Here is a 27,500-nt window from a genome sequence, read left to right as displayed (position 1 = left end):
ACACACACACACAACACACACACACACACACACACACACACACTTGGCCAAAGCAAAAAAAAAAAAAAAAGTGGGGGTGAGGGTGAGTGGGTGTGCCACGCCCTCCACACAAGACAAGAGCAGCGTCGGGCGGGAGGTAACGCAACGGCGTACACGGGGTTTGGAGGGTGAGGTGAGGTGAGGAGGAGGAGGAGGAGGAGGTGTGGTGTGGTGTGGGGCAGCAGGCAGGTCTGGCGACACAAGGTGGCGGGGAGATGCATACGAGGGGAGGGGAGGAGGAGGAGGAGGAGGAGGAGGAGGAGGAGGAGGAGGAGGGCGGCGCCGCGGGCGGGTGGGTGGGCGGGCGACCCATCGGGTGGCAAAGGATGCGGATGCAAAGCAAGTCGAGACAACTTTTTTCCTCCCCCGCCCGTCCCGTCCCCGCTCCACATGACGGTCTGGTATGCCAGGGCGGAGGAGGAGGAGGAAGAGGTAGAGGAGGAGGAGGAAGAGGAAGAGGTAGAGGAGGAGGAGGAGGAGGAGGAAGAGGTAGGCAGGTAGCAGCAGCAGCAGCCGTGCCAAATGCGGTGGTTGAACTCCCACCTCGACTGCAATGAGTGTGACACCTTGGTGTGGCGAGGGAGGGAGGGAGCCACATGCATGGGTGGAGAGGGAGAGAGAGAGGGTGTGTGTGTGTGGATGAGTTCGTGGCTCTAAAAACTGGTGAGGGAGGGGAACGAGATAGATAGATAGATAGATAGAGAGAGAGAGAGAGAGAGAGAGAGAGAGAGAGAGAGAGAGAGAGAGAGAGAGAGAGAGAGAGAGAGAGAGAGAGAAAAGGGAGGGAAGTAAGGGGGGAGTTCGGTCCGTCGGTCGACCCCCGGTGGCTGACGAGGGGAAGGGAAGGGGAGGGGGTGTGTGGGGAGGGGAGGGGGGAGTACCTCGAGGATGTCATCCACTCTCTCTCTCTCTCTCTCTCTCTCTCTCTCTCTCTCTCTCTCGACTTCCCCCCCCCCCTCACCCCGTGGTAATGAGGCACTCCACACGGGTCATAAGGCCTTCCCTCATGCACCAGGTGGCTTGCTCACAGCATCCCACGTTATCACTTTACGACGACGTCCAACAAACAAAAACACAAACAAACAAAGAAAAAGAAGCGACACACTCTTCTAAGTCAGGTGTGTATCTAACGTCTACACTAACACACACTCTTCTAAGGCAGGTGTGTATCTAACGTCTACACTAACACACACTCTTCTAAGGCAGGTGTGTATCTAACGTCTACACTAACACACACTCTTCTAAGGCAGGTGTGTATCTAACGTCTACACTAACACACACTCTTCTAAGTCAGGTGTGTATCTAACGTCTACACTAACACACACTCTTCTAAGTCAGGTGTGTATCTAACGTCTACACTAACACACACTCTTCTAAGGCAGGTGTGTATCTAACGTCTGCACTAACACACACTCTTCTAAGTCAGGTGTGTATCTAACGTCTACACTAACACACACTCTTCTAACTCAGGTGTGTATCTAACGTCTGCACTAACGCACACTCTTCTAAGTCAGGTGTGTATCTAACGTCTACACTAACACACACTCTTCTAAGTCAGGTGTGTATCTAACGTCTACACTAACACACACTCTTCTAAGGCAGGTGTGTATCTAACGACTACACTAACACACACTCTTCTAAGGCAGGTGTGTATCGAACGTCTACACCAACACACAGTCTCGTGAGTCAGGTGTACAGCTGACGTCTACACCAACACACAGTCTCAGCTGACGTCTACACCAACACACAGTCTCGTGAGTCAGGTGTACAGCTGACGTCTACACCAACACACAGTCTCGTGAGTCAGGTGTACAGCTGACGTCTACACCAACACAGTCTCGTGAGTCAGGTGTACAGCTGACGTCTCTACGAGCACACAACCCCCGGGGTCGTTGGAAGATGGTCCCGGGTCTCTCGTGGTGTGTGGTGGCGCTGTCGTCGTCTTGGCTCCACGGCAAAGGCAGGCGAGACTGAGAGAGAGAGAGAGAGAGAGAGAGAGAGAGAGAGAGAGAGAGAGAGAGAGAGAGAGAGAGAGAGAGAGAGAGAAACAACTTTTTTTTTTCTAAACGCTCAAAGTAAAGGGTACAGGTGGGGGGGTGGTGCTTCCTTCCCCCCCCCCCACGCTGGCCAGGTAAGGGAAGGGGGAGAGGGGAGGGGACAAGAGGGAAGGGGGAGAGGGGGAAGGGGGAGAGGGGGGGAAGGGAGGAGGGGCAAGTGCGTCCTGTGTTGGTCAGACTGAAGGGGGGGGGAGGGGGGGAGGAGGGGAGGGGGGGAGGAGGGGAGGGGGGGAGGAGGGGGAGGGGGGAGGAGGGGGAGGTAAGACGACCTCTCCCCCCCCCACACACACACCCCAGGTGTCGAGGGGGGGTGGGGGGGTGGGGGGAAGTGGTCTGCGGTGGTCAAGGTGTGAGACAGCAACGAAAATTGCAGCTGTATTGACCCACTTGGAGTGCCGGCTGGCGAGGGTACAGCAGGTGAGGAAGACAGGGGTACAGCAGGTGAGGGAGACAGGGTACAGCAGGGGAGGAAGACAGGGGTACAGCAGGTGAGGAAGACAGGGTACAGCAGGTAAGGAAGACAGGGTACAGCAGGGAGGAAGACAGGGTACAGCAGGTGAGGAAGACAGGGGTACAGCAGGGAGGAAGACAGGGTACAGCAGGGAGGAAGACAGGGTACAGCAGGTGAGGAAGACAGGGTACAGCAGGTAAGGAAGACAGGGTACAGCAGGGGAGGAAGACAGGGGTACAGCAGGGGAGGAAGACAGGGTACAGCAGGTGAGGAAAACATGGTACAGCAGGTGAGGGAGACAGGGTAAAGCAGGTAAGGAAGACAGGGTACAGCAGGTGAGGAAGACAGGGTACAGCAGGTGAGGAAGACAGGGGTACAGCAGGGGAGGAAGACAGGGTACAGCAGGTGAGGAAGACAGGGTACAGCAGGTGAGGAAGACAGGGGTACAGCAGGTGAGGAAGACAGGGTACAGTAGGTAAGGAAGACAGGGTACAGTAGGTAAGGAAGACAGGGTACAGCAGGTGAGGAAGACAGGGGTACAGCAGGTGAGGAAGACAGGGGTACAGCAGGTGAGGAAGACAGGGGTACAGCAGGTGAGGGAGACAGGGGTACAGCAGGGGAGGAAGATAGGGGTACAGCAGGGGAGGAAGACAGGGGTACAGCAGGGGAGGAAGACAGGGGTACAGCAGGGGAGGAAGACAGGGGTACAGCAGGTGAGGAAGACAGGGTACAGCAGGTGAGGAAGACAGGGTACAGCAGGGGAGGAAGACAGGGGTACAGCATGTGAGGAAGACAGGGGTACAGCAGATGAGGGAGACAGGGTACAGCAGGTAAGGAAGACAGGGGTACAGCAGGTGAGGAAGACAGGGTTACAGCAGGTGAGGAAGACAGGGGTACAACAGGTGAGGAAGACAGGGGTACAACAGGTGAGGAAGACAGGGGTACAGCAGGTGAGGAAGACAGGGGTACAGCAGGTGAGGAAGACAGGGGTACAGCAGGGAGTAGGTCATGGGTACAGCAGGGAGAAGATAATGATATAAAGATATGATGAACTGAACGAAAAATTCGACAGTGTTTCCACAGTGGAACACACACACACACACACACACACACACACACACACACACACACACACACACACATCACATGGATCTCGGGCCTTTAAATGGGTCAAGGCCATTTACCTGTCGGCTCCGCCCATCCTTGGACACCTCGATTCCCTACCAGCAGCAGCACCTCCACCCTCCCCTCACACTCCATCACCTCATCAACCCGTGGGGGAGCCACAGCATCGCAGTCCTCCACTGTGAACACACACCCTCGAACACCACATACCATTCAGCCCCTCCGTCACCCTCAGCTGTCCTCTACCTTATGAAACGCCCTCTAGCCTGTGTCCACAACACCAATCACAAAAGTTTTTCCCCTGTTTTCCTCCCCCCTCCCACTTATTTCCTCCCCCTCCCACTTATTTCCCCCCTCCTGCCTCTCGGTAGTGACCCGTAGGCACGTCTCCACCATAGCACAACTTCAGCTCTCTTGGAGTGAACCAGTCATTACATTTCCATCGAGCTCCTCTCTCTCTCTCTCTCTCTCTCTCTCTCTCTCTCTCTCTCTCTCTCTCTCTCTCTGTATATATACACACCTGGCATTAAACCTACGTTCGTATGGTCCTCTTCCTTCCGCTGTGAACCTGACTGGACGCTGAGTAACAGGGAGTTTACAACGCGGACCGCCTGAACTCGCATATCCCGGTGTTACGCCCCCACAAGACTTGACGAAGTTCAGCGTATAGTCCCACACCCGACCCCACACTTCGATCACGTCCCCACACAACTATATTATATATATATATATATATATATATATATATATATATATATATATATATATATATATATATATATATACCTATGAGTCCACGGGGAAAATGAAAGTGTCTTGTGGAAATTGTGATAAATATTATGTTGGTCAGACTGGTCAGGATATTTCTGTTAGACTTAAGCAACATAAATGTAGTTTAAGAACGGGACAAGAATCAAATGCCTTGTTTAATCACGTCAAATATCATGATCATTGTATTGACTGGAGTGATGCCACCTCAGTTATTAACTCTAACTCTATCACCACGAGAAATATCATTGAATCTTCTATCATCAAATACACAAAGAATTATAATCTTAATACTAGTAATGGTCTATACAAATTAGATGACTTTATTGTTGATAAAATTTGTAAAATGGTAAGTTTATGATACGCTCGTTGTATGTTTTGGACAATCACGTGTTTACCAAATGGCGTCCTAGCTACGTCTTTTCGATGTATATCAACTGACTTTTATTTCTCTCTTGTGTCTCCCCTGATGATGTGATTATTACACGAAAGTGCACTTGGGAACTTATCGTGTTTCATTTTCCCCCCCGTGGACTCATAGGAATATCTCGATCACGCGCAAAATTGTGATCCTTTCCAATATATATATATATATATATATATATATATATATATATATATATATATATATATATATATATATATATATATATATATAAACATATATTTATATATATATATACATATATATATATATATATATATATATATATATATATATATATAAATATATATATATATATATATTGGAAAGGATCACAATTTTGCGCGTGATCGAGATATTCCTATGAGTCCACGGGGGGGAAATGAAACACGATAAGTTCCCAAGTGCACTTTCGTGTAATAAAAAAAACTGGAGGAAGTGAAGTGTTTTAGATATCTGGGAGTGGATCTGTCAGCGGATGGAACCATGGAAGCGGAAGTGGATCATAGGGTGGGGGAGGGGGCGAAAATTTTGGGAGCCTTGAAAAATGTGTGGAAGTCGAGAACATTATCTCGGAAAGCAAAAATGGGTATGTTTGAGGGAATAGTGGTTCCAACAATGTTGTATGGTTGCGAGGCGTGGGCTATGGATAGAGATGTGCGCAGGAGGATGGATGTGCTGGAAATGAGATGTTTGAGGACAATGTGTGGTGTGAGGTGGTTTGATCGAGTAAGTAACGTAAGGGTAAGAGAGATGTGTGGAAATAAAAAGAGCGTGGTTGAGAGAGCAGAAGAGGGTGTTTTGAAATGGTTTGGGCACATGGAGAGAATGAGTGAGGAGAGATTGACCAAGAGGATATATGTGTCGGAGGTGGAGGGAACGAGGAGAAGAGGGAGACCAAATTGGAGGTGGAAAGATGGAGTGAAAAAGATTTTGTGTGATCGGGGCCTGAACATGCAGGAGGGTGAAAGGAGGGCAAGAAATAGAGTGAATTGGAGTCATGTGGTATACAGGGGTTGACGTGCTGTCAGTGGATTGAAGCAAGGCATGTGAAGCGTCTGGGGTAAACCATGGAAAGCTGTGTAGGTATGTATATTTGCGTGTGTGGACGTGTGTATGTACATGTGTATGGGGGGGGGGGGTTGGGCCATTTCTTTCGTCTGTTTCCTTGCGCTACCTCGCAAACGCGGGAGACAGCGACAAAGTATAAAAAAAAAAAAAAATATATATATACATATATATATATATATATATATATATATATATATATATATATATATATATATATATGTATATATATATATCAGATGGTCGGGCTGAGGAAGGACACAAACAAGGAAAGGCTACGGGAGACGGGAGATAAAGATAGTTTGGAGAGATAAGAGAGATAAGATAATCTGGTTGACCAGGTGTATCTCACGTGCGAAGGGGGCGAGGAACAATTAAAATAAAAAAAAAGAAAAGAAAAGGTTGATGGGAAAAAGGGGACACAGACATGTGGGGCAAAGATGGCAAAAGAGAAAATTGGTTAAGAGAAGGAGAGAAAACGAAAACTGGGAGACAATGAAGAGATTGAGAGATAAAGATGAGTGATGAGAGAAGAAGAAGAAGAAGAAGAAGAAGAAGAAGAAGAAGAAGAAGAAGAAGAAGAGGAAGAAGGGAGAGGGAGGGGGAGGGGAGGGTGAGAAATGGTGGAGATGTGGGTGGGTGGAAGGTAGGGGAAGGTGAAGAGAGGGGAGTGTGGTGGTGGAGTGGTGTTGGGGTGTTGGGGTGATGGGGTGCAGGAGAGTGGGGATGTAAGGGGGGGGGAGAGGACTGGAAGGTAGAGGGAGGGGGGTTGAAAAGAGGGGAAGTGTGGTGGTGGAGTGGTGGTGGCGGCGGCGGGGTGATGGGGTGCAGGAGAGTGGGGTGAGGAGGAGGAGGAGGTGGGTGGTGGGGTGAAGAGGGAGAAGATGGGGAGGTTAATCTGGACTCCACAAGAGTTTGGCCGGGAGATGACGGCGATACAACATGTCCCCGGCTGGGGGTGAGGTGGGTGGGGAGACACACACACACACACACACACACACACACACACACACACACACACAGTTCAGAAAAGCAAGAACGACGGGACAGAGAGAGAGAGAGAGAGAGAGAGAGAGAGAGAGAGAGAGAGAGAGCCACTGAGATACGATAGGGGAGAGAGAGAGAAGGTGGTGAGGGGGAATGAGGAAGGGAGGGAGGGAGAGCGACTGTTGGGTAGGGGCCGCCCTAAACGCATGGGGGGATTACCCTTGCCTGTCCTCATGACATACGATTAACGAGTCCGCCATATGACAAACGATGGGATTAACGAGCAGGGCGCATGACAACCTCCCATCCATCCCTGCTTCACGTTAACCTCCCTCCCTCCCTCCCTCCTCCCCCTAAGCCATTGTCCCATGGCACAACCTGTTGCCCTTCGTCATCCACGCCGGCAGCAGCGCCTCCCTCGCTCGGGGCGCCCCGCGCTGACTTAACGCCCTCTCATCACTCACTGGCTGAGGGAGGGGAGCCTCGATGGCTCTCACTGGCCCAGGAGGGCGCTCCATGGCTCTCACTGGCTGATGGGACGTGTCATGGCTCTCACGGGCTGATGGGGTGCCCCGATGGCTCTCACTGGCCCAGGAGGGCGCTCCATGGCTCTCATTGGCTGATGGGGCGCCCCATGGCTCTCACTGGCTGATGGGGCGTGTCATGGCTCTCACTGGCTGATGGGGTGCCCCATGGCTCTCACTGGCTGATGGGGCGCCCCATGGCTCTCACGGGCTGATGGGGCGCGCCCCATGGCTCTCACTGGCTGATGGGGCGCCCCGTGGCTCTAACTGGCTAAGGAGGCGGCGCCCCATGGCTCTCACTGGCTGATGGGGCGTGTCATGGCTCTCACTGGCTGATGGGGTGCCCCATGGCTCTCACTGGCTTAGGGGGGCGCCCCATGGCTCTTACTGGATGAGAGCGCGCCCCATGGCTTTCACTGAGGGGGTCATGATTCCGGTGGGCTGAGGAGGACCCACTGACTAACCCTGGTTGTGGGCCCCTACTGACTATCCCTGGCTGTGGGCCCCCTACTGACTATCCCTGGCTGTGGGGCCACTACTGACTATCCCTTCCTGTGGGCCCCTACTGACTATCCCTTCCTGTGGGCCCCTACTGACTATCCCTGGCTGTGGGCCCCTACTGACTATCCCTTCCTGTGGGCCCCCTACTGACTATCCCTCCCTGTGGGCCTCCTATTGACCATCCCTAGCTGTGGGCCCCCTACTGACTATCCCTGGCTGTGGGCCCCTATCGACTATCCCTCCCTGTGGGCCCCTACTGACTATCCCTTCCTGTGGGCCCCCTACTGACTATCCCTGGCTGAGGTGCCCAGGGGGGGTCAGCACCCCCAGCTATGGACGGGCCCAGCCAGACTTCATGCTTATGGCCTCGCCCGTCCAATTGACCGTCTATCTCAAGCCATGGCTCACATGGAACCTTGGACATACAATTAAAAAAAAAAAAAGGGTCAAAAGACGATAATAATTGAAGCTATCACAAGAAATCCGTCGATCAGTGGCTGTCTAGATCCACCAACAGCAACAAAAACACCCTCACAAGGCCACACGACTGGAAATGGACTGTATCTCCACACGTCTGTATCTCCACACGTCTGTATTCCCGTACGTCTGTATTTCCACACGTCTGTATCTCCACACGTCTGTATTTCCCACACGTCTGTATTTCCCGTACGTCTGTATTTCCACACGTCTGTATTTCCCGTACGTCTGTATTTCCACACGTCTGTATTTCCACACGTCTGTATCTCCACACGTCTGTATTTCCACACGTCTGTATCTCCCGTACGTCTCTATATCCACACGTCTGTATTTCCCGTACGTCTGTATCTCCACACGTCTGTATTTCCACATGTCTGTATTTCCACACGTCTGTATTTCCACACGTCTGTATCTCCACACGTCTGTATTTCCACACGTCTGTATCTCCACACGTCTGTATCTCCACACGTCTGTATTTCCCGTACGTCTGTATTTCCACACGTCTGTATTTCCACACGTCTGTATCTCCCGTACGTCTGTATTTCCACACGTCTGTATCTCCACACATCTGTATTTCCCCGTACAATTCACCACTTCCTTCGCTGTAACTCCCCCTGGCGCCAACCTGTACCTCAGAAAGCACGAATGACGGAGCGAGTTGATTTCGGAATTCGTGACGCGTGCGTGCGTGACGCAATTCGTCGTGTGGACGGGTACGAGAACTTCACGAATCACCGGTTCGAATCCCTTGGGCCGATACGAAGGGTTGTCCTCGCCTCGTTAAGGCTAGGTCAGGTCAAAGGTCAGGTCAAAAGGGTCATACCAGTCGTGGCTCCAAGTCCGCCTTTAACCACTAGTGGAACTGCACCACGTTTTCTATGCTTCTTCTGGGACGTCTTCGTAACCCATCTTCCCCCCGAAAAATGGCGACTTGCATGGGGGGGGGGAGGGTCTGTCTCTCTTCCCCCCCCCCTCTACAATCAGTTATGCCCAATCTATCTTTCCCCTCCCCCCCCAAGGCAATGATCATCCCCCCCACCCCCCCTCCTTCACCGAGTTCTTCCCCCCCCCTCCAATGCTTGCCCCCCCCACTTCAACAATCATTTATGCCCAATCTATCTTTCCCCCCCCCCCCCAAGGCAATGATCATCGACCCCCCCACCCATCCTCTCCCTTCTTAACCGAGTTCTCCAGCAGTTAACCTCCCCCCCCTCCCCCTGGGCAACTTCTTCTCCCCCCCCGGCAACTTCTCTCCCCCCCCTGCCAACTTCTCTCCCCCCTGGCAACTTCTTCCCCCCCTGCCAACTTCTTTCCCCCGGCAACTTCTTTCCCCCCTCCGGCAACTTCTCTCCCCCCTCCGGCAACTTCTCTCCCCCCCTGGCAACTTCTTTCCCCCAGCAACTTCTTTCCCCCGGCAACTTCTTCCCCCCACGGCAACTTCTTTCTCCCCCCCCCCCCAGTCACCCCTGCAGGTCCTCTTGACCCACGTCATGATGTCCCTCACCTGGGCATACGTGGTCCTGGAACTCAGCCACTGGTGATGGTCTTGGAACTCAGCCACTGGTAACAGTCCTGGAACTCAGCCACTGGTGATGGTCCTGGAACTCAGCCACTGGTGATGGTCCTGGAACTCAGCCACTGGTGATGGTCCTGGAACTCAGCCACTGGTGATGGTCCTGGAACTCAGCCACTGGTAACAGTCCTGGAACTCAGCCACTGGTGATGGTCCTGGAACTCAGCCACTGGTGATGGTCCTGGAACTCAGCCACTGGTAACAGTCCTGGAACTCAGCCACTACTGATGGTCCTGGAACTCAGCCACTGGTGATGGTCCTGGAACTCAGCCACTGGTAACAGTCCTGGAACTCAGCCACTGGTGATGGTCCTGGAACTCAGCCACTGGTGATGGTCCTGGAACTCAGCCACTGGTAACAGTCCTGGAACTCAGCCACTGGTGATGGTCCTGGAACTCAGCCACTGGTGATGGTCCTGGAACTCAGCCACTGGTGATGGTCCTGGAACTCAGCCACTGGTAACAGTCCTGGAACTCAGCCACTGGTGATGGTCCTGGAACTCAGCCACTGGTAACAGTCCTGGAACTCAGCCACAGGTGATGGTCCTGGAACTCAAGCCACTGGTGATGGTCCTGGAACTCAGCCACTGGTGATGGTCCTGGAACTCAGCCACTGGTGATGGTCTTGGAACTCAGCCACAGGTGATGGTCCTGGAACTCAGCCACTGGTGATGGCCCTGGAACTCAGCCACTGGTTGATCCTGGAACTCAGCCACTGGTGATGGTCCTGGAACTCAGCCACTGGTGATGGTCCTGGAACTCAGCCACTACTGATGGTCCTGGAACTCAGCCACTACTGATGGTCCTGGAACTCAGCCACTGGTTGATCCTGGAACTCAGCCACTGATAAAAGTCCTGGAACTCAGAGCAACAAGTCGTTCCTGGAACTCAAGCCACTGGCGACATTACTGGACCTCACCTCGCACTGACCTATCACCTCATGACGCCTGACCTTTGACCTACAGAGGGCAGGTCGTACAGAGGTCATGCCATCACACCACGGGGGCTGTACCGTTGTGCTCAAGGGTCGTACAGTCGTGCTTAGGGATCGTGCACGACCATCTTGTAGAGGGAGTCGTACAGTCGTGCTTAATGAAAGAGGACCATTGTGCTGAAGAGTCGTACCGTTGTGCTCATGGGGCGTACCGTTGTGCTCATGGGTCGTACAGTCGTGCCCAAGAGTCGTACCATCGTGCCCAAGGCTGTTATCACTGTATCCAAGGGTCGTACCATCGTACCTAAAGCTGGTATCAATGAACCCAAGGGTCGGAAAGTCGTACCCAAGGGTCGTACCATCGTACCATAGGGTCGTACCGTCGCACCCGTGGGTCGTACCATCGTATCCAAGTCGTACCATCATACCCGAGTTATACCATCGTACCCGAGGGTCGTACCGTCGTACCCGAGGGTCGTACCGTCGTACCTGAGGGTCGTACCATCGTACCCGAGTCATACCATCGTACCCTACGGTCGTACCATCGTACCCGAGTCATCCCATCGTACCCGAGTCATACCATCGTACCCGTGGGGCGTACCGTCGTACTCTAGGGTCGTACCGTCGTACCTGAGGGTCGTACCATCGTACCCGAGTCATACCATCGTACCCTACGGTCGTACCATCGTACCCGAGTCATACCATCGTACCCGTGGGGCGTACCGTCGTACTCTAGGGTCGTACCGTCGTACCCGAAGTCTCGGGTCCACCATCGTGCTATGAAGCGATAACGCGTCGCGGGGCGATGAAGCCGGTGCTAACTTGAGGAGGACGCCCCCCCAGGGGAAATACACATGGCGTGACTGACCACAGTCTCTCCCACAAGCGTTTTTACCATCCTCGTTTCCCTCCCTCTCGACAGATCGCCCCCCCTGCTGCTGGAAAATGGACGATGATAGGAGGAGGGAAGAGAGGGAGTGTGAAAGAGAGAGAGAGGGAGGAAGGGGGTTGGGTGTTATGAATCAAAAAGTTAATAGGAGTGAAAACCACCCACCTACCTACCCACCCACCCATTCCCTTTATATATACCCCACCAGCACCCACCAACCCACCCACCAACCCACCAACCCACCCACCCACCCACACGTCAGCCTGACGAGGGGAAAAATGGTCGTGATGGCCAACGAAGGGTGGGAGGGAGGGGGAAGAAGGGAACAATAGCTTTCGAACTGGAGGATGGTAGATGGGGGACGGGGATGGGGCCCGGGGCGCCCCGAGGTGGGAGACCAGGGTATAGAGGGGCCCCCGGGGGGGCGGCGCTGCCATCGGCCGCCGGCTGAAATGATCTCCCGCACGCCATGGAGGCGGCGGGGGCCCCTCTCGAACCCCACCCCACAACCCCGGTCATTTGTCACGTCGTCACTTTATAAAGATCAAAGTCTCCAACAATTGCCCGGCGTGAGCGACTAGACAGAGGCCCCCCCCGCCGCGCCCCCCGCGCCGTAAACATGCCTCGCGCGCAGGCTATTCGCGGCTCTCCCGCCGCATTTACCGCGAGACGAAAGAGATCATCATCCCTCCTTCCCTCCCTCTCATACACCTCCCTCCCACCGCCTCAAACAACCCCCTTAAAACAGGAGAGGATTAAAAGAAAAATCGGCAAATGAAATCACGGTTGACCACGCCATCGCAACATTGGAAGCGCGGGGCCGGGGTCGCCCCGGGGTCGCCCCGGCCGGCCCCATATAGACTTCGTGCTCCCACCGTAACATAAACGCGATTTACGGACGGACGCAGAGCGCGCGGGGGACGGATGGATGGATACAGCAGCGGGAGAGAGAGAGAGACGGAGGGTGTGTGTGGGGGCGGCGCGACCGCTTCGCTCGCGAGCTGTACCCGGTGATCTTAGAGGATTACATTACCCCGGTGATCTTAGAGGATTACATTACCCCGGTGATCTTAGAGGATTACATTACCCCGGTGATCTTAGAGGATTACATTACCCCGGTGATCTTAGAGGATTACATTACCCCGGTGATCTTAGAGGATTACATTACCCCGGTGATCTTAGAGGATTACATTACCCCGGTGATCTTAGAGGGGATTACATTACCCCGGTGATCTTAGAGGATTACATTACCCCGGTGATCTTAGAGGATTACATTACCCCGGTGATCTTAGAGGATTACATTACCCCGGTGATCTTAGAGGATTACATTACCCCGGTGATCTTAGAGGATTACATTACCCCGGTGATCTTAGAGGATTACATTACCCCGGTGATCTTAGAGGGGATTACATTACCCCGGTGATCTTAGAGGATTACATTACCCCGGTGATCTTAGAGGATTACATTACCCCGGTGATCTTAGAGGATTACATTACCCCGGTGATCTTAGAGGATTACATTACCCCGGTGATCTTAGAGGATTACATTACCCCGGTGATCTTAGAGGATTACATTACCCCGGTGATCTTAGAGGATTACATTACCCCGGTGATCTTAGAGGATTACATTACCCCGGTGATCTTAGAGGGGTGATTACATTACCCCGGTGATCTTAGAGGGGGTGATTACATTACCCCGGTGATCTTAGAGGGGGGTGATTACATTACCCCGGTGATCTTAGAGGGGGGGATTACATTACCCCGGTGATCTTAGAGGGGTGATTACATTACCCCGGTGATCTTAGAGGGGTGATTACATTGTCCCGGTGATCTTAGAGAGGTGATTACATTACCCCGGTGATCTTAAAGGGGGGATTACATTACCCCGGTGATCTTCCAAGATAGATCGCACGGAGTAGATAGATCAGAGCGTGGCAAGCGGGTTTCTCCTATAGATAACAACCCCCTCCCCCCCAATTCAATGACCCCCTCGTCTTTCAACCACAGACAATTACTTTGTGGGTGACGATTTGGGATGGACCCCCTCCGTTGCTCTCTCTCAGTGTGGTAGCGCCTGAGCAGTGCCCAACTGGAAAACCATTGTAGAAGAACTCTCTTCTTGAGCGACACATGTAGTCTTAACCTGTACTGCAACGTCGCAACTGCGGTTGCAAATTCGCCGTTTCCAGCGTTAGTGAGGTAGCGCCACAAGACGAGGAAGAAAGGGGTCCCTCACATTCGCTCACACCCATTCTCTAGCTGCCATGTGCAATGCATCGACACCACAGCTCCCCTATCAACAATCACACTCCCACACACCCCTTTCCATGGTTTATTCCAGCTACTTCACATCCACGTTGCACGTTGCCCGTTCATGCCTCTCACCTTCCTGCATGTTCATGCCCCTAGTACTCCTAGTACTGGGAGACTCCCGTGTCACAGACCAGTGCAATATATATATATATATATATATATATATATATATATATATATATATATATATATATATATATATATATATATATATATATATATATACCCAGGCGCAACGGCTGAACACATCTGACCTCGAGTGACCCTCCAGCTGACAAGCTAAGCTTGACCCCGGGGTCAAAGGTCAGTTCCTGTTGACCGTCCTCCGTTATTGACAAACGGGGTGAACAGGACAACGGGGTGTCGGCACGTAGGCATGGCAACAGTAAGGGCTACTGATCTCTCTCTCTCTCTCTCTTTCTCTCTCTCTCTCTCTCTCTCTCTCTCTCTCTCTATCTATCTATCTATCTACCACCAGACTCTCTGAACATCGTTGGAAGACATCCCAGCCTTGGGACATCCCAGCAACCATGAATCATGTTGGGACATCCCAGCAGCCATCATGTTGGGACATCCCAGCAGCCATCATGTTGGGACATCCCAGCAGCCATCATGTTGGGACATCCCAGCAGCCATCATGTTGGGACATCCCAGCAGCCATCATGTTGGGACATCCCAGCAGCCATGAATCATGTTGGGACATCCCAGCAGCCATCATGTTGGGACATCCCAGCAGCCATCATGTTGGGACATCCCAGCAGCCATCATGTTGGGACATCCCAGCAGCCATCATGTTGGGACATCCCAGCAGCCATCATGTTGGGACATCCTAGCAGCCATCATGTTGGGACATCCCAGCAGCCATCATGTTGGCACATCCCAGCAGCCATCATGTTAGCACATCCCAGCAGCCATCATGTTGGGACATCCCAGCAGCCATTTTTGTTGGGAATCCCAGCAGCCTCATGTTGGGGCATCCCAGCCTGAATCATGTTGGGACATCCCAGCACCATGAAATCATGTGGGGCATCCCAGCTGCCATCAATGTTGGGACTTCCCAGCAGCCATCATTGTTGGGAAATCCAAACAGCCATCATGTTGGGACATACCAGGAAAGAATCATGTTTGGACATCCCCGCAGCCATGAATCATGTTGGGACATTTCCCAGCGCCATCATGTTGGCACATCCAGCAAACCCTCTTTTTGGGACATCCCAGCAGCCATCATGTTGGGACATCCCAGCCATGAATCATGTTGGGACATCCCAGAGCATGGGAAACTATGTTTGGGGCATCCCAGCAGCCCTTATGTTGGCAAAATCCCAGCCATCATGTTGGGACATTCCAGCAGCCATCAATTGGGACATCCAGCAGCCATCATATTGGGACATCCCCGCAGCCATCATGTTGGGACATCCAGCAGCCATCATGTTGGGACATCCCAGCAGCCATCATATTGGCACATCCCAGCAGCCATCATGTTGGCACATCCCAGCAGCCATCATGTTGGCACATCCCAGCAGCCATCATGTTGGGACATCCCAGCAGCCATCATGTTAGCACATCCCAGCAGCCATCATGTTGGCACATCCCAGCAGCCATCATGTTGGGACATCCCAGCAGCCATCATATTGGCACATCCCAGCAGCCATCATGTTGGCACATCCCAGCAGCCATTATGTTGGCACATCCCAGCCATTATGTTGGCACATCCCAGCAGCCATCATGTTGGGACATCCCAGCAGCCATCATGTTGGGACATCCCAGCAGCCATCATGTTGGGACATCCCAGCAGCCATCATGTTGGCACATCCCAGCAGCCATTATGTTGGCACATCCCAGCCATTATGTTGGCACATCCCAGCAGCCATTATGTTGGCACATCCCAGCCATTATGTTGGGACATCCCAGCAGCCATCATGTTGGCACATCCCAGCAGCCATTATGTTGGGACATCCCAGCCATCATGTTGGCACATCCCAGCAGCCATTATGTTGGCACATCCCAGCCATCATGTTGGCACATCCCAGCAGCCATTATGTTGGGACATCCCAGCCATCATGGAGTTCCTCAAAATCACAAGACACCGGAAGTCTGAAAATCCCACCAATGCAATATCTATTGACACATCAAACTGTTACGTTACGCTATGAATATGCAAACTGTTATATGATATAAACATTCTAATTCCTCTTACTTATTTCAACCTACGTAATACGATATAAACATTTGAATACGTAATACGCTATTAAACATTTTAATGAGTAATACGCTATAAAATTGTAATACGTAATACGCTATCAACATTTTAATACGTAATACGCTATTAAACATTTTAATACGTAATACGCTATAAACATTTTAATACGTAATACGCTATAAACATTCTAATACGTAATACGCTATTAAACATTTTAATACGTAATACGCTATTAAACATTTTAATACGTAATACGCTATTAAACATTTTAATACGTAATACGCTATTAAACATTTTAATACGTAATACGCTATAAACATTGTAATACGTAATACGCTATTAAACATTTTAATACGTAATACGCTATTAAACATTTTAATTCCCCTAATTTATTTCAACCTACGTATTTACGTATTGGCATATGTGTTCGCTGGTGTTCCACGAACACACACACACACACCACCTCCTGACCGACCACCTCGCCTCCTCCACACCATTACGCGAATCACCCTAGACTTGTCGCTCTCCATCAGGAGTCTAATAGGGAGGGAGGGGTTCATGGGGCCGGCAAACACATCCCCATCCCCCTCAACCTTGCATCCACCTCCAAAACAACTTCCTGCGTGAACAAACACTTGGCCCAGCGTCCACTCTAACCTAACCAACCATCACCCCTCCTTCCCTCCCTTCCTCTCTCTCTCTCTCTCTCTAACTAACCAGGTTGGGGGGTAGGGGGGCAGTCCTCATCTTGGGGCCCCCCAAAAACACTTCCAATTAGCCTCATTAACGTGGTCGACCACCACCACCACAGCCACCACCAGCTGGCTGCCTGGCAAGCCGACCTTCGCCCGGCCCTCATCGCCCAGCCTCCCTAATGGTCAACAAGGTAAACACATTCACTCCACAGTTCATATATATATATATATATATATATATATATATATATATATATATATATATATATATATATATATATATATGCGTAAGAGGTATACAAGTAGCGAGGACCAGGATGCAGGTAAATGCAAAAGACATCCGGAAATACAGTGTCAAACGCTTTCGCATATTGCAGCGTCATATGGCTGGGTCTACGAAAGCGTTTGACACTTCGCTCTTCCCGTTTCCTTTGGTTTTACCTGCACACACACACACACACACACACACACACACACACACACACACACACACGGCCTCCCTACAAGTGCACTTCGCATTTTGCCTCATCACGACTCGGAAATCCTGCAGGATACTGAAACTGAGATATCCTTGAGAGAGACGATATCTTACTGTAAATATGACCTTGAGAGAGACGATATCTTACTGTAAATATGACCTTGAGAAAGACGATATCTTACTGTAAATATGACCTTGAGAGAGACGATATCTTACTGTAAATATGACCTTGAGAGAGACGATATCTTACTGTAAATATGACCTTGAGAGAGACGATATTTTACTGTAAATATGACCTTGAGAGAGACGATATCTTCCTGTAAATATGACCTTGAGAGAGACGATATCTTACTGTAAATATGACCTTGAAAGAGATGATATCTTACTGTAAATATGACCCTGAAAGAGACGATATCTTACTGTAAATAAGACCTTGAGAGAGACGATATCTTACTGTAAATAAAATCTTGAGAGAGACGATATCTTACTGTAAATATGACCTTGAGAGAGACGATATCTTACTGTAAATATGACCTTGAGAGAGACGATATCTTCCTGTAAATATGACCTTGAGAGAGACATCTTACTGTAAATATGACCTTGAAAGAGACGATATCTTACTGTAAATATGACCCTGAAAGAGACGATATCTTACTGTAAATATGACCCTGAAAGAGACGATATCTTACTGTAAATATGACCTTGAGAGAGACGATATCTTACTGTAAATAAGACCTTGAGAGAGACGATATCTTACTGTAAATAAGACCTTGAGAGAGACGATATCTTACTGTAAATATGACCTTGAGAGAGACGATATCTTCCTGTAAATATGACCTTGAGAGACGATATCTTACTGTAAATAAGATCTTGAGAGAGACGATATCTTACTGTAAATATGACCTTGAGAGACGATATCTTACTGTAAATAAGATCTTGAGAGAGACGATATCTTATTGTAAATAAGATCTTGAGAGAGACGATATCTTCCTGTAAATATGACCTTGAGAGAGACGATATCTTACTGTAAATATGACCTTGAGAGACGATATCTTACTGTAAATAAGATCTTGAGAGACGATATCTTACTGTAAATATGACCTTGAGAGACGATATCTTACTGTAAATAAGATCTTGAGAGAGACGATATCTTACTATAAATAAGACCTTGAGAGAGAGACGATATCTTACTGTAAATATGACCTTGAGAGAGAGACGATATCTCACAGTAACTGAGAGAGATCCTCCGTGGGAGGGAATGAGCACCAGGGGTGAAGATGGCACCACCCATACACACGCGCCCCCCGCGCCCACACCCTCCCGCCCCCCGCGCCCACACGCCCTCCCTTACTGCACCCTAGAAGCGAGGCACTTGACCAGGGCCTGATAACTGTCCCCCCCCCCCTTCCACCCCCACGTACAGCAGGATCTCCTCCTGTTATCTCCCGTCCTGCAGGAGCCTGGAGGAGGAGGAGGAGGAGGAGGAGGAGGAGGAGGAGGAGGAGGAGGAGGAGGAGGAGGAGGAGGAGGAGGAAGGGGAAGGGGGAGGAAGAGGAAGAGGAAGAGGAGGAGGAGGAGGAGGAGGAAGAGGAGGAGGAGGAGGACGAGGAGGAGGAGGACGAGGAAGAGGAAGAGGAAGAGGAGGAGGAGGAGAAGGAGCCCTTCCCGACCTTCCCCACACACCCATCTACCCCCACGCGAGCCCCATGAAGGAGGAGGAGGTGAGGGGAGGTCGTCCCTGGCACATCCCTGTGGCTCAGTACATGGTGACGACCACGGCCGCCCCACACACCCCAATACCATACCTACCTAACCCCCCACCTTCACGTGCCTTCCCCCCTCCTTCACGTGCCTTTCCCCCACCTTCACGTGCCTTCCCACCCTTCTTCACGTGCCTTCCCACCTCCTTCACGTGCCTTCCACCCTCCTTCACGTGCCTTCCCCCCACCTTCACGTGCCTTCCCACCCTCCTTCACGTGCCTTCCCCCCTCCTTCACGTGCCTTCCCCCCACCTTCATCGTGCCTTCCCCTCCTTCACGTGCCTTTCCCCACCCTTCACGTGCCTTCCCCCCTCCTTAACGTGCCTTCCCCACCTCCTTCAACGTGCCTTCCCACCCTCCTTCACGTGCCTTCCCACCTCCTTCACGTGCCCTTCCCCCCTCCTTCACGTGCCTTCCCCCCTCCTTCACGTGCCTTCCCACCCTCCTTCACGTGCCTTCCCCCACCTCTTCACGTGCCTTCCCCCCACCTTCACGTGCCTTCCCTCCCTCCTTCAGTGCCTTCCCCCTCTTCACGTGCCTTCCCCCCTCACTTCACGTGCCTTCCCCCTCGCTTCACGTGCCTTCCCCCTCCTTCAGTGGCCCTTCCCACCCTCCTTCACGTGCCTTCCCCCCTCCTTCCCCCCCCAAAACGTGCCTTCCCCCCTCCTTCACGTGCCTTCCCCCCTCCTTCACGTGCCTTCCTTCGTATCGTGAGTCGGGGTGTGGAGGAGGAGGGGAGGGTGGGTTATAGTCGACCAGGCCAAGCCCATCACGCCCTCCACACTCACGACCAGGACGACCAGAAGTGGAGGGAGATGACGACCAGCCCCCATCCTACCTGGCTTCTACCAGCCCCCACTCAACCAGAATCTGACTCTCTCTCTCTCTCTTTCTCTCTCTCTCTCTCTCTCTCTCTCTCAACCCTTGGACCTGGGCAATGGAGGTTGGGGCTTCTTCCACCTCCTGCCTTGACCCTCCACCTATCCCTCCCCCCCCCCTTAACCCTCCACTCACTTTTCAAGGCACGTCATACCCACCACCCATCTCCCCCCCCTCCCCCCTTTCCCACCCCCCAAAGCCCCCCGCCGCCCCCCCTAAGCCCACTTCAACCTCCTATCTCCTCCTCCGGCAGGAAGGTCGCTTTCGCCCCCCCCCCTCATCGCACGCCCTCTACAGACGCCGAGCCAAAGACCTTCATCCAACCCTCTGAGGACCACGCGCGCACCACACATACCCCCCCACCCCCCCTCCGGGTCTGTCCGCATGGGGGGTGGTGGGGGGGGTGGGTGATGATGTCAGCACTTGAGCACGACGGTACGCAGACCTCTGTGCACGACGGTACGCAGACCTCTGTGCACGACGGTACGCAGACCTCTGTGCACGACGGTACGCAGACCTCTGTGCACGACGGTACGCAGACCTCTGTGCACGACGGTACGCAGACCAGTGCAGGGAGGTACGCAGACCTCTGTGCACGACGGTCGCAGACCTCTGTGCACGACGGTACGCAGGGACCGTTGTGCACGGGAACAACGACCTGCACACGACGGTACGGTTCGTGGGGTACGGAGGCAAGACCTTTTGACCTTAACCCCTCCCCCCAATAACGGTTAGGTCAAAGGCCAGACCATCTTATCTAAAGGGGGGTTGTGTATCGTCGTGACCTAAGGGTCCTGTACCGTCCTTGCTCCAGGGTCGTGTACCGTCGTGACCTAAGGGTCGTGTACCGTAGTTAGTCATGACACACACAGCGCGCTGACCCCAGGTCGTCAGAGCTCTCTCTCTCTCCTCTCTCTCTCTCTCTCTCTCTCTTTTCTCTCTCTCTCTCTATCTAAATTTTCTCTCTCTCCCTCCTCGCCAGCCTTGCCTCACCATCACTCGTCTACTCACGTCTTACTCATGACCCCATTCCCCCCCTTCCCCTCCCTCCCTTCACTCCTGGCCGCAAACAAGCATACCATTCCTTCCACTACATCCTAACAACTCTTCCCTTCCTTACCAACCCATAACATGCTGCCACTTCCCAACTTACAAAAACTTTCTTCCCCACCATTACCCTAACATCCCCCCTCCACCCCCCAACCTCTACCCTACCTCTCCCTAATACCCACTAAAAAACTTATTCCACCTTTTCCCCCCCAATAACCATCTCCCACCTTCCCAAAAAACCCCACCCCCCCCACAAACAAAGCCCCCACGCACTAACAAAACCCCCTTTTCCCCCTTTCCCCCCTTACCACAACTAACTCTTCCCCCCCTTTCCCCCCCCACCCTTACCCCCAACCCCAACCACCCCCTCTTTCCCCTCCTCCTTACCACACACTAACTCTTCCCTCTTTCCCCCTTCCTCTTACCCCTAACTAACCTTTTCCCCCCCTTTCCCCCCCCCACTCCCTTTCCCACAAACAACCCCCCCCCCCCAACCCATACCCCAAATTTAAAAAAACCCTCCCCCCCCCCCCCCCCTTTCCCCCCCCCCCTCCCCAGTGACACCACCATCCGTCAAAAGACAAGCAGCCACTCACCCCCCCCTCCCATTTCCACCCACCTCCCCTTTTCACCCACCTCCCCTTTCCCCCCCTCCCCTTACCACCCCCCATTTCCACCACCTCCCATTTCCACCCCCTTCAATTTTTCCCCCCCCCTCCCATTTCCCCCCCCACTCCCCTTTCCACCCCCATCCCTTTCCAACCCCCCTCCCATTTCCATCCCCCACCCCATTTTCCACCCCACCTCCATTTCCATCCCAACAATTACCCACCTCCCCTTTCCCCCACCTCCATTTCCACCCCCACCTCATTTCCACCCACCTCCCATTTCCACCCCACCTCCCATTTCACCCCACCCCATTTTCCCACCCACCTCCCATTTCCACCCCACCTCCCATTTCCACCCCACCTCCCATTTCCACCCCACCTCCCATTTCCACCCCACCTCCCATTACCAACACCCCTCCCATTTCCACCCCACCTCCCATTTCCACCACCCCTCCCATTTCCCACCCCACCTCCCCATTTCCACCCCACCTCCCATTTCCACCCCACCTCCCATTTCCACCACCCCTCCCATTTCCACCCCACCTCCCATTTCCACCCCACCTCCCATTTCCACCACACCTCCCATTACCACCCCACCTCCCATTTCCACCACCCCTCCCATTTCCACCACCCCTCCCATTTCCACCACCCCTCCCATTTCCACCCCACCTCCCATTTCCACCCCACCTCGCATTTCCACCCCACCTCCCATTTCCACCACCCCTCCCATTTCCACCCCACCTCCCATTTCCATCCCACCTCCCATTTCCACCCCACCTCCCATTTCCATCCCACCTCCCATTTCCACCCCACCTCCCATTTCCACCCCACCTCCCATTTCCACCACCCCTCCCATTTCCACCCAACCCTCCCATTTCCACCACCCCTCCCATTTCCACCACCCCTCCCATTCCCCTCTCTCTACAAGAGGATGGCCTCTGTGGGCACTAATTACCTTGCAAGCAGCAGGCAGCCAGCAGCTGGAGTGGTAGGTTTCCTCCCTCACACACGCATCTCGCCTTACCTGAAACACCCAAGGGGAAATGCACGTTAGCAACATGGAAGAGGAGGAGAGGACGAGACGAGAAGGAAGGAAGGAAGGAAGGAAGGCAGACAGTCGTCAAAAGTCCAGCGTGGTGACGGACGGACGGACGGACGGACGGACGGACGGACGGACGGACGGACGGACAGACGGACGGACCGACGGACGCACGCGACACACGTTACGTGTACAACGACACCAATTAATGCGCATCTCGAGGAAGAAGGGAGGGGGAGGGGAGGAGGAGGAGCCCCTCCAACCCAACCCAACCCACCTCACCCTCGGTCGACCCCCGACCCCCCCCCCAACCCCATCGTCCCAGGAAACCCCTCACACTCCATTTTCTAACCTCGGGTCCTCGTGGATAACTAAACTAAAAAAGAAAAAAAAAAGCAAAATTTACGACCGTAAGTGTGTGTATGTATGTATGTATGTATGTATGTATGTACGTATGTATGTATGTATCTATCTATCTATCTATCTATCTATATATATATATATATATATATATATATATATATATATATATATATATATATATATATATACACACACGTCCGTGTTAGTGTGAATAAAAAACATAATAATTAGGGTGTAATATGAGACGTGGGAGCGGGGTGGGGGTAGTAGTAGTGGTGGGGGGTGAGCATGAGGGGAGGGGGGGGTGAGGGAGAGGGGAAGGGGGGAGGGGGTAGGGCCAATGAGTACCTGCTAGTATGATACCCCCCCTCCCCATAACCCCCCCCCCCACACACACACCCACTCGTCTCTCACACACACATTGAAAACCTCATCACTTTCCAGGTCTCCCCACCCCCCCATTCCCCATTCACCCCCCTTCCCCCCCACAACCCTAAGTTTTTAAAATTAGTCAAGGACGTAAAAAAAGACCAAATGTTCACATAGGCAACAGGGGGGGGCAAAAATAAATAAATAAATAAATAAATAAATGTAAATGAACTTCATGTAAATGAACTTAATTCAAATATATTAACATTTACGGTAGATTCAATCCCCTGTTCTCGACTGTAAATTGCATATAGAGGGAGTGTAAATGAACTGTAAATGGATCCCGTGTATTGGATGTTAGAATTAGCCTTGCCCGAATTATTGCTTTTAACACATTGCTCATACTGCTTCAGCGTGAGGGGATGGGAAGAGAGGGGATGGGAAGGGAGGGAAGGGGTTATCAGAAAGACAGGTGGCTCTTGGTGGACGGAAAAGACAGGGCTCTTGGTAGACAGGTTTACACGACGGCCATCGTCGCCTCAACAACAACAACAACAACTACAACAACAACAACAACAACAACAAGCCACCCCCTCCCCTCCCTTGCCTCCCTCCCCCAGAGAACGGGGAGGAAGGTGAGGAGGAGGAGGAGGAGGTGGGTGAGGGCGGGGGTGCGGGAGGAGGAGGAGGGGGGGGGGGTGGTAGAACCACTCTGACTGATGGTCTATGACAGCAGCAGAAGGTCCCACCACCCACGTAAGGGGGGGGTTTCGAACACCCTGTGAAGAACACAAAACTCTCTCTCTCTCTCTCTCTCTCTCTCTCTCTCTCTCTCTCTCTCTCTCTCTCTCTCTCTCTCTTTCCTGGCGCTACCTCGCTGACGCGAGAACCGGCGATCAAGTACTATACTAATAATAATAATAATAATAATAATAATAATAATAATAATAATAATATTATTATTATTATTATTATTATTAGTATTAGTATTATCATTATTATCTATCTATCTATCTATCTATCTATCTATCTATCTATCTATATATATATATATATATATATATATATATATATATATATATATATATATATATATGGACAAACGGACACACAAACATGCGAACTGATCGAGAAAAGAATCGTACATGAAAATAAATGAATAACTAAACAAACAAATAAATAAATTAATAAATAAATAAACTATTATCAGTAAAAATAGGAAAACAGCATCATTATCATCATCATCATCATCATCATCATCATCACACACGGGAGGAGCGAAATGACGAGGCACATTATCATGAAGACGAGAGTTAATGAGGTTCATTAATTACGTATGAAGGGATGACATCCAGACCATACTAATTACATATTAACTAACACTCATAATGATGTGCAGTGAACACACACACACACACACACACACACACACACACACACACACACACACACCACACACACACACACACACACACACACACACACACACACACGTCCTTAATCTTCCACCTTCGCCCTGCATTAATTACCTGGCATGTCTTCATTCCACCTTCTTTTATCCATCTCCCCTACTGACCAACATAATAATAATAATAATAATAATAATAATAATAATAATAATAATAATAATAATAATGATAATAATAATAATAATAATAATAATACAGACCTTATCGCAAGCATAATCAAAAAATAATTTCAGAGAGAGAGAGAGAGAGAGAGAGAGAGAGAGAGAGAGAGAGAGAGAGAGAGAGAGAGAGGCGTATGCCTGATCAAAAAAAAAAAGGTTATCATTATCATCATAACTATCATCACATAACAACCTTCTTCTGTCCTCTTTCACAGAACTCCCGGAACCTCCAGAGGCTGCGCTGCGATCAGTATCTGGGGAAACGGGGACGACTCCTTTGGACGTAAGAGAAGATCACCAACACGACAGAAGGGAACACGCCAGGTATAACCCATATAGCCATAACCATATAGCCATATAGCCACATACCTCAGAACCTGTTACATAAGTTCACCTCTGACCTAGAACTCCACCGGGCGACGTCGATCGATCGCTGCGGAGTTACGAGAAGCAACTTTGTGGAGAAGTGCACCATTTCCCTCGCCCCCCCACGGTGTGAGGTCCCCATGCTTGGTAGATTGGCAAGCCCTGATTACAGACGGCCCGATGGCCGACCACAACGCAAAAAGCACCATTTACCACAGGTCGGCGGCGCCCCCGGAAGGTACAACACAAGGGTCTTGGGGGGGCGGCACGGAGTTTATTTACACGCAGGTCCACATGCGAGATACATACATACACCTTCGTACTCTGCCTGAAGGAATGTCGAACTCAGCCTCGGGGGGGAAATAGAACTCAATCAGCCTTAGGGACGTCGAACTCTTCTTCAGGGACATCGAACTCATCCTTAGGGACGTCGAACTCATCCAAAGGGGCGTCGAACTCTTCTTCAGGGACGTCGAACTCATGATCAGGTACGTCGAACTCATCCTCAGGGGCGTCGAACTCATCGTCCGGGACGTCGAACTCTTCTTCAGGAACGTCGAACTCAATCAGCCTTAGGGACCTCGAACTCAATCATCCTCAGGGACGTCGAACTCAATCATTTTCAGGGACGTCGAACTCAAGACTACAGACCGACGACCTCCGTGACCTCACCTTGAGGTTTTCCCGACCAACGTGCAACGACTGACACCAGACAGAGCCTTCGAGTGTGAGAGAAATGGTGGGACTCACTTGAAGAACAGGCAAGACCTGGCGCTCTCTCCCTCCGCCAGGAAATGAAAGAGAAGCGCGTACAAGAAAATAAACTTAAAAGGACCGGGGCGGCGTAAACAGGGGACGGGGTGAGGGGTTAAGGTGAGGGAGGGAGGGGAAAGAGAGAGAGAAGATGAAGGCAATAACTTAAAAAAAACCTTACGTGAGTGTAAACAACAGAGCACGTGTGACGGAGACTTGGACCTTGTGTGAGTGTAAACAGTCGAGCACGTGTGGAGGAGGAGGGACTGGAGGAAGAGGGAGGCCCGGCGCCCCCACCTCCTGCGAGGAGGAGGCCGTGTGACGCCCTTGATCCCACGTTGCCTTCCTGTGGCACGTCCTAGCCCTGCCACCACCACCTCCTCCCTCCTCCTCCTCCAACACTCCTTCACCCACACCAGCTGCGGCTACATCTCCACACACTCCGCCACAGCAACACCCACACCCCTAGCAACGCCAACACGACCCACACTCCCTTTCCACATTACGCCACCAACACCACCCACTCCCGCACTACACCACTAATCCCCCACCACCACTTGGCCATCACCACCACCACCTAACCACACTTTTTTTCCTGCTCCACATCCACAACATTCGTGGTCTCGAACCTTCCCTACCCTCGGTAAAACACCACATCTCTTCACTTCGACTCGAAAAACCCAACATGTTCGGAGGCTGCTTGCCTCCCCCTCCACGCCCATCATATCTGTAAACGTTTAATCTCTAACCATCGCTTCCGCTCCCCCCCCGTGGCTGGTGTCCGCTCCTAACGTGAGATATAAAAACCAATGCCTCTAGTTCTTCGCCTCGCCAACTTTAGAAAAGTCTCCTTGCTTTGATGCCGTCTGGCTCAAAATCTCCTCCCCCTCTGAACCCCTCTCTTCTGTGCACCGCATATCAACCCCTCCTACCCTCGTCCCAATATCCCTGAACTCTTACATCTTATGACCAGCAAAAACTTCCTGCCATGAAGCATTGCTCCTTCACAAGCCGCGCGTCGCGTCGCGAAGTCCTCTTCGCAAGGATTAGATTAGGTTAGGTTAGGTTAGGTTAGGTTAGGTTAGGTTTCCACCCCTGATAATGTGATTATTACACGAAAGTGCACTTGGGAACTTTTCGTGTTTCATTTTTCCCCGTGGACTCATAGGAATATATATATAT

At 51.6% G+C, this 27,500-nt stretch overlaps 1 protein-coding gene across 3 annotated transcripts in view; it reads right to left on the bottom strand.

Moving 5' to 3' along the window:
- The window catches only part of Mef2 (myocyte enhancer factor 2), a 1,047,678-nt gene that overhangs the window by 463,417 nt on the left and 556,761 nt on the right, over positions 1-27,500 (bottom strand). Inside the window, exon 2 of one of the 3 annotated variants that reach the window (XM_071663621.1) lies at positions 22,754-22,822. The exons of 1 other annotated variant lie outside the window; for it this stretch is intronic. The gene's annotated coding sequence lies outside the window, so the exon portion shown is untranslated. Of the gene's footprint in view, positions 1-22,753; positions 22,823-27,500 lie in introns of those variants that run through there. One more of the 3 variants, XM_071663614.1, reaches the window with a different exon arrangement.

Source organism: Panulirus ornatus, chromosome 7 (assembly GCF_036320965.1).
Source record: "Panulirus ornatus isolate Po-2019 chromosome 7, ASM3632096v1, whole genome shotgun sequence".
NCBI classification, from domain to species: Eukaryota; Metazoa; Arthropoda; class Malacostraca; order Decapoda; family Palinuridae; genus Panulirus; species Panulirus ornatus.
Note: the sequence above shows the minus strand (reverse complement) of the source record. Positions and strands in the feature narration are given on the sequence as shown.